This window comes from Aegilops tauschii, chromosome 1 (assembly GCF_002575655.3).
Source record: "Aegilops tauschii subsp. strangulata cultivar AL8/78 chromosome 1, Aet v6.0, whole genome shotgun sequence".
NCBI classification, from domain to species: domain Eukaryota; kingdom Viridiplantae; phylum Streptophyta; class Magnoliopsida; order Poales; family Poaceae; genus Aegilops; species Aegilops tauschii.
In genome coordinates, this window is record NC_053035.3 from 481,096,400 (window position 1) to 481,104,053 (window position 7,654).

Here is a 7,654-nt window from a genome sequence, read left to right on the forward strand (position 1 = left end):
TATTTGATATATATTTTCAGTCATCTTTCTTCACTCTTTAGTAATTGTTTATTTCTTCAGATTTTTTTCTCTGACTTTAATCCCCCACTTTTTAGTGTTTCTTGAGTCATCTTACTATTCAACCACCTTATTGTCTTGTTTATTCAGCCCTCTTTTTCTCTCTATCTCTAGTTCTTCAGTTTTCTGTGTCTTTAGAATTTTTGTTTTCAGTGTTTCTGTAGTCTAGTCTTCAGTTTTCACTTTTCAGTACCTTTCTATAATTTTGTTTCAGTCATTAGTGTTTTAGTTTCCATTACGTAGTAATCAGACCTTAGCTCATTCTCTTTAATCAGTACCCATGTTAGTATTTTCTTAGTCTGTGTACATTTCTTAGTCTGTGTACATTTCTTAGTATTTTCCTAGTATTTTCTTAGTTTTTCAGCCACCTGTACATTTCTCTTGCTACTCACTTTTTTCATTTTCAGTTTTCTTCAGTTTTTACATATTTGTTTTCTCAGTAAATATGTCCTCAGTCATCTTCAGTTTCAGATTTCTGTATTTTAGGTCAGTGCCATTTTAAGTCTTATTCTTGTTATCTGTATCTTTGTCCAGCTACTCATTCATGGTCATTGTCTGCTTTAGTTATGAGCCAATGTTCAGACAGTTGATTCAGCAGTCAATGCTCAGAGAGCATGCATCATTGTTCAGTTGTTCATGCATCATCTTAGTCATATTCATTGGTTTTTTTTCATTATCTCATGTTCAGTCTTCAGTTTTTACATATTTGTTTTCTCAGTACATATGTCCTCGGTCTTCTTCAGTTTCCGATTTCTGTATTTTAGGCTCAGTGCATTTTAAGTCTTATTCTTGTTTCAGTTATATGTATATTTGTCCTGCTACTCATTCATGGTCATTGTTTGAGTGTGCATCATTGTTCAGTTGTTCATGCATCATCTTAGTCATATTCATTAGTTTTTTTTTCATTATCTCATGTTCAATCTTTTTCTGTAAAAGAAATCTAGTATGTGTCACTTTTTCCTTAAGTTTCAGTCATCTCCGGTAGTTGTTTTTTTATCCTTTTATTCAGTCTCTCTTTCAGTCTCTTAGTTTCTTATTTCCTTCAGTCTTTTTAGTTTCTCTAATTCCCCAAGTTTCTAGTTCATTTTTTCTGTCTTCTCTGGTTCTCAATTTTATCAGTGTCTCTTATTTGCTTATTTTCTCATCCTTTTATTCAGTCTCTTAGATTCTTAATTTTCAATCTTCTTAAGTTCTTCATATCTAGTATCTCTTTAGTTTTCTCAGTGTTATTCAGTCTGTCTACAGCTTCTTTTCCTAGTCTCTTATTTTGATCTTGTAGTCAGTACCCAAAGGCATAAATTATGTTCAGTAAGTCCGCCCCCATTTGCTTTGTTTTTGTTATTTTTCACTCTCTTCTTGCTTCGTCTTAGGCACATAGTATTTTCTCAGTTAATGGTTTGGTCAGAAATGTTTCAGTGAAGGGGTGTTGTAGGTCTTTTAGTCTACAGTTTTGCTTATAGGTCTTAATTTTAGTTCTCAATTTTTGCTCATAGTTTCACTGTTATAGGTTTTCTCATAGTCAATATTTTGTTACTATCAATTTTTTGTGTTTCTTCAGCCTTGTTTTCTCATAGGTCTTTGTAAAAAAAAATTGCAGCTTGTCCCATGTAACATAAGGGCCGACTTCAACGGGTTAGTTGGCAACAGCGTGCTTTTTGAAGAGCTCGATGGGCGCAAATTCGGCTTTCAGTAGAATAGAACACAAAAGGACCCGCATCTGTGGCGCTGGCTGGGAGGACTTCGTCATGGTAAACAATTTCCACGAGAGAGGATTGATACGTTTCGTTCTCGATGGACCAGTGCCACAGCTGCAAATTGGGAGGTCGGGGGGAGCTAGGGAAGACGCCCGAGTGGGGGTGGGGTGGCTTGGTTCCTTTTTTAGCCTTTTTGCTTTGCTTTGTGTGTGTGTGTATGTGTGTGTGTGCGCGCGCGTGTGTTTGTGTGTGTGTTAGCGGGTTGGTTAGGCGGACCATTAGGTAGAGGACAACCTGCTAATCATTTGAAGGCCAGAGGGCCTGGCGCACAATTTTTCGACCTGAAACCAGAAAAAAACAGACGTTTTTTAAAAACTGAGTTAGACTGAGTACTTAGTACAGACAGCTGTCAACCCATGACTGGAACAGAAAAACAACCTGAAGCAAATATTAAAACAGACGCCTGATGTTTAGTCACTCCCTTTATCTTTACAGTCTTTCTCGTGGCACCTTTTGTTTCAACTTGATCTACAACACATGGGTATGTGATTTATTTCCTTCCGTTGCAACGCACGGGTCTTTTTGCTAGTCTTTTTTTTCATAATAATAATAAAGCACGGGATAAGTCGGCTGGGTTCACCGTCGCGGGCTTTTTGTGAAAAAGTCCTTTTGTTTTTTATTTATTGAACCCGCAGTCCTTTCTTAGGTGAGAAAAACGTTTCGTGTAGGCTGTTTTCCAAAATTCCCCCTCTAGTATCCAATATTCAACCCGCAGTTCTCAAGCACACAGAAGCACGGGCTCTCCTCACCTCCCGATCCCAGCCGCCAGGAGGCGACCGATCCCGGCGACGCTCGATCCGGTGCCGCGAGCTAGGGTTCGATCCGCCACCTCTCAGGCCTCCCCGTCGGTGGCGCACCGACGCTTCGGTCACCCCTCATCTCCTCCCCTTCCCTCCTCTGCTCTTGCCCCCTTCTCCTCCACTCAATTTTTTTTCGACCGCCTCAATTCGCTCGATCCGCCCCTCCTGAGCGGCGGCTGCAGGCGACGTGGTGCCATGCCACTCCTCTCTCCTCAAGGCGCCGCCATCCCGAGACGCGCTGATCTGGTGCCGCTGGAGGTGACCGCCGTTGTCGACCTGGCAGGCTCAACAGTCGCCGCTCAAGCCCCAATCGCGGGCAAGTGCCGCCACCCCAACGGCACCGATGGGGTCTGGGAGGTAGATGTCAGGGACAGTGGAGATGACGGACAATCCACGGACGCCAGTCGAAGGCCTCGAGAAGGACGGCTCAGCCGGACTCAAGAGCAGCTGGACTAGAGGACACCATCGTCTTCACATCGCGTAGGTGTATTGAATTTGATGAGCGAAGGGCATGGAGCCGAGAAGGTTGGATCGTGCGGTTGTTAGAATCCTCGCAGTGTGTTGAACCTCCCAATGGAGTTGCTGTGTTCGGCAACGGCCATGTGACGGACAGAGCGAGAGGCGCATCATCATGGCCGGACGCAACAAGGGATGGTACCTGAGGCACAACCGCTACGGTGCTGAGAAGGAGGCGGCTGTGGCACCCGACCAATGCTGGACTCAGCTTTGATGCTCAATTAGGGCGGCCACACACATGACTCTGCCCAAGGTTCAACTGCAGTTGGCTCGGATAAAAAGGATTGCAACATTGGTAGTACTGTTGATAGGATGGTTAGTTTTGGAAGGGGAATGGTAGTATTCGCAGAGATTGAAAACAAGGCTGCAGTGCAAACACTCTTGCTCAACCAATTTAAGCTCAGTGTCAGCTCTTTGTGCTCTTTCCTTCTTGCTGAACCAATGTTTCCTCATGAGGTGAGCAATGTTTCCTTGGGACACGGTGAAAATTCTAGAGGACACGAGTGGTGTCCCTTCAAATGCATGTAGCTTCTAATATGTATTATTTAACCTTAGTGATGGTATTTATAGCAGACCTAAAATTTCAACAACTCTGCTGTAAGTGCATAGGTGGGTCTGTTTATGGATGTGACAATTTAGCAACTGAAATGTTGAATAGGTTGTTGTGATTTTTTTTTACAGCTGTTAATGCATTGAACTTTTTTTGTTGTTGTGCATTTAATTTTGGTGGTAAAGATTTTGCGATCCAGCCCCATGATGCCTTGAGAAGGCTGAGATCTGCCATCGTGCTCTTCTCAGTTGCTAACGAGACCTTCTGATGCATGCAGTCACCTTTGTTCCCGGTATTATAGTCATGAAGAAGCTTTCCTTTACATTTTAATTTGCCTAACCAGCCCCAGAAGCATCCAATCTCGCCTCTGACGCATTGTCGGAACACCTTCCGCCGTCCGCATGTGCTCCACACTTCGCCGGAACTTCTTCTGCAGGTTTTCCATTTGAGGTATGTACTAAAGCTAACCTTGCAAGAGGCATGCAATATAAGCATGATTTTCAACAGATTACCTGCATCTTCTGTTCTGTTGTACTAGGCTATGCGATGAAGTTGATAGAATTGCTAGAAATCAGAAGATGAACAATGGAATAGTTAGTGACCAGTGAACCTTGAGCCCATGGAATAGCCCTTTATGACAAATAGCAGAACCTGTTCTGTCTAGATCTTTTGGTTGCCCATCGGTATCGGGCATGGGCATTGCACAACAGCATGCAAGGCAGTTGGGAATCAAGTGCATCATCACGGTGACACAACTGATCTACAACAAGAGAACCCATCCAAAGTAAAAGAAAATACATAGTATCCAATCCATCACATCCTAATTAAACCCCAAACAGATGTTCTTGCCTTGATCAAGAGTGTAAGCTACAGTAGTTTTTTTTTTCTTCTGATAAGGCACTTGATATATGTCATAGTATCGGTAGTATGGTTCACACACTGGTGTACAAAAGATGGAAACAACACTGTCAAACTTAACCAAAGGAATAAAGGGCATACTACAGTGTGATGTGGTGTCGGACGACGCATGCTGGACATTTTGCTGATGCCATGCATCAATGAGAAACCTGCGTGTGCACCCCTCGCCTTCCTCTGTTCTAGGCCTCCCCATCTTGCCTCGCTCCTCTCCGGCAGTCATTGATTTCGACGGGGAATATGCAAGGAGGCTGGGGAATAACTGCTTGTATGGGTTGTGGGCATGCTCGGACCTGGAGGAGACAAAAGTTGTTGCGGCTGCCATGCGCAATGGAGGCTGGATATGATGGTCAGCGGGATGGGATGCAGCAGCTCGCAGGGGCAGCGCCTTCGGCGGCAGGCGCTGGGGCAATGAATTCTACTTGTGCGTTGGAGTCAGTTGCATGCTAACTGGACAATGTGTTAGCTTGTTCTGTACTTACTCTGTAGCTACCAGTGATCAAAGTTGGAAGCTCAATGTAAGCTACACAGTTACCTTAATTCTTTACTTGTGTTGGTTTTTCCATGCGTGATTCTTTGGGGCGTAGGAATTTTACTAAAGCTAGCTCAATTTCAACAAGAATTTGAACAATTCTCTGGTCTGGTCTGAAAGATACATATTTGGGTAGATAGGTTCAGTGATTGAAAATATTGCATGTTATTATTGGTGAATATAAGTTCATGGACAAATAAAAGTGGAAGATCATGGGGAAATTTGCTATCAATTTTTAATTTGTTACTCTGATGTATTCTATTGTCGACAAAATTATATAGTCAAACGAGGCATGTAGCATAGGTATTCAGTCTAGAATGATATTTTGGTGAGGATAATCATGAATTCTCTTGGGTTCTGTCCTGATATTTGGCAGTTGTAGAATATCGTATCCATTATTTGTTTGAAATATGATATCTCCATTGTTACTGTAGAATATCATGTGATTATTTATTTGAAATATGACATCTTCATTGTTACTGTAGAATATCATGTCCATTATTTATTTGAAATATGACATCTCCATTGTTACTACTGGAGCTGAAAAATATATTTCACAACTACCTAAATAAATCTATTTTATCATCTATTACTGACTTTTTGATTCCCAGGTCCAAAGAAATAAGTTCTACAAGTGCAACCTTATGTCTGTATGAGGTGTACTGCTCTAAATTGCTTAAGCGATCAGGTGTCCTGCTATATGGACCTCCAGGCACTGGGAAGGTAGGTGTACTGAGTTTTATACTTTGTCTGAATTGAGTTTTCATCCCCATTTTTCAAAAGTTAGTTGTATCCGACAACAAGATAATACATGCTAACTAGGATGTTTTCTTTTGAATTTTTAGACATTACTTGCGAAAGCAGTAGCAACTGAGTGGTCATTAAACTTTCTTAGCGTAAAAGGTCCAGAACTGATAAACATGTATGTTGGAGAGTCAGAGAGGAATATCAGGGACATCTTTGAGAAGGTATATCCATCTGCACAAGCCATGTATGTAATTGCCATGAAATATGCACATATACTCGGGTTTTCAGTTTTCACTGTCCATTTCAGGCTAGATCAGCACGCCCATGAGTAATTTTCTTCGATGAGCTTGATTCCCTTGCTCCTGCACGAGGGTCCTCTGCACATTCTGGAGATGTGATGGATATTCTGGAGATATAATTAACGTCATCAATGAGGTGGTTACGTGTCTCAATTTTCCCTCTTTTTTTTACACAAGCCTCTGTTTTCCCTCTAATTTTCAGTGTTTAAATGTTAAGAGTAAGCTAATTCAGTTTCCCTTTTTCTCTCTTTACTAGCACAAATGCCCGACGGAGATGCATATGCTTGGCATTCTATCAGTAAACATACACGTGCGCTGGCTTGCAGTACTACATTTTGTGATTGTGTAGTATCCACACCACTACTAATGCTTATGTCCATTGCCTTGCCGTGTAATTGTGTCATATGCACACCAATACTAATGCTCTATGCTCTCGCCTGAGAGCACGTGCTGTGCTTTGTATCATCTAAAAAATGTAAACTCTGTAATTAGAAACAGACTTTAGCACTGTGATCCAGTATGTATTGAGTAGTGGATTAATGTATGTATTTGGTGTGCTTGCAACTGCTTATTTATTGCTTGCACCAGAAATACCAATAAGTTACTATTGAAAATACAAATATACTATCGCAAAATGTAAAAACACACACGCACTGGTCTCAACTAGCTCAAATGCTCTGCTGCTACCGCCCTCCCCTAAGAGCATTCAACCCTAGGCGCAGCTGCTTCTGCACCCCGAACACTCAACCCTATGATAGAGCTGGTTCTGCATCCCATCATTTTATCCCATTGCAATGCACGGGCTTAAATCGTCTTTATTTATCGGTTCAGTTTAGTAGCGCATCTTCTCATGATCGCATCTATCGTTTATTTCACGAAAGAAACATCTATGCAGTTTTTGGGTTTGTCATGAAGTTCATAGGAATCGATCATGAACTTGATGCCATATCCAAGAAAGGTGAGGTTGCTTCGCGTGCGAGCCGTAATTTGGCGAGCAGTAGTCACGCCGATTGTTTAACCGCCTTTTATTTGTATCACTACCATTGGCTTCATCTGCGTGCATAGATGTATAATGTGGATGTAAAAACTAAGTTTTGTATTAGTATCGTTCTTAATTCTCAAGAGAAAATCGGAGAATACGTTGTCAATGTGAACAAATGTTACTACACTGCTGAGTGGTTTCCTGATAAATCTCAGTTCGTTCGTAATGGGCAGATGATCTTTTTTGTAGTAATATGTATTGAAGATTTATACATGGGAATGTGTATATCATTAGGTGATTTGTTAACAATTTAGATTTCCGTTGCAAACAATTATGTTTCATCTTTTTTTAATTTACTATACTCCAAAATTGAAGGTTGATATTATAAAATTTTTACCAAATTAACAAATATTTGTTGTGAAAAAAAATTCAGTATGTAACAATCACGAACATTAGGAAGTAATTCGTGGAAGGCAGCCCTCACGGTCCAGCTCGACAAGAT

The 7,654-nt window shown here is 41.4% G+C and overlaps 1 long non-coding RNA gene across 2 annotated transcripts; it reads left to right on the plus strand.

Annotated features, from left to right (window-relative positions):
- Nucleotides 1-2,460: 2,460 nt before the first annotated feature.
- LOC109735705 (uncharacterized) lies at nucleotides 2,461-6,714 on the plus strand. 2 transcript variants are annotated; one of them, XR_005758549.3, is made up of 6 exons: nucleotides 2,461-3,583; nucleotides 3,955-4,127; nucleotides 5,736-5,847; nucleotides 5,970-6,092; nucleotides 6,179-6,306; nucleotides 6,427-6,714. It is a non-coding gene; the product is annotated as an uncharacterized lncRNA (long non-coding RNA). The 2 variants fall into 2 exon arrangements; XR_006664846.2 differs by having other exon boundaries at nucleotides 2,478-4,127.
- Nucleotides 6,715-7,654: the final 940 nt, after the last annotated feature.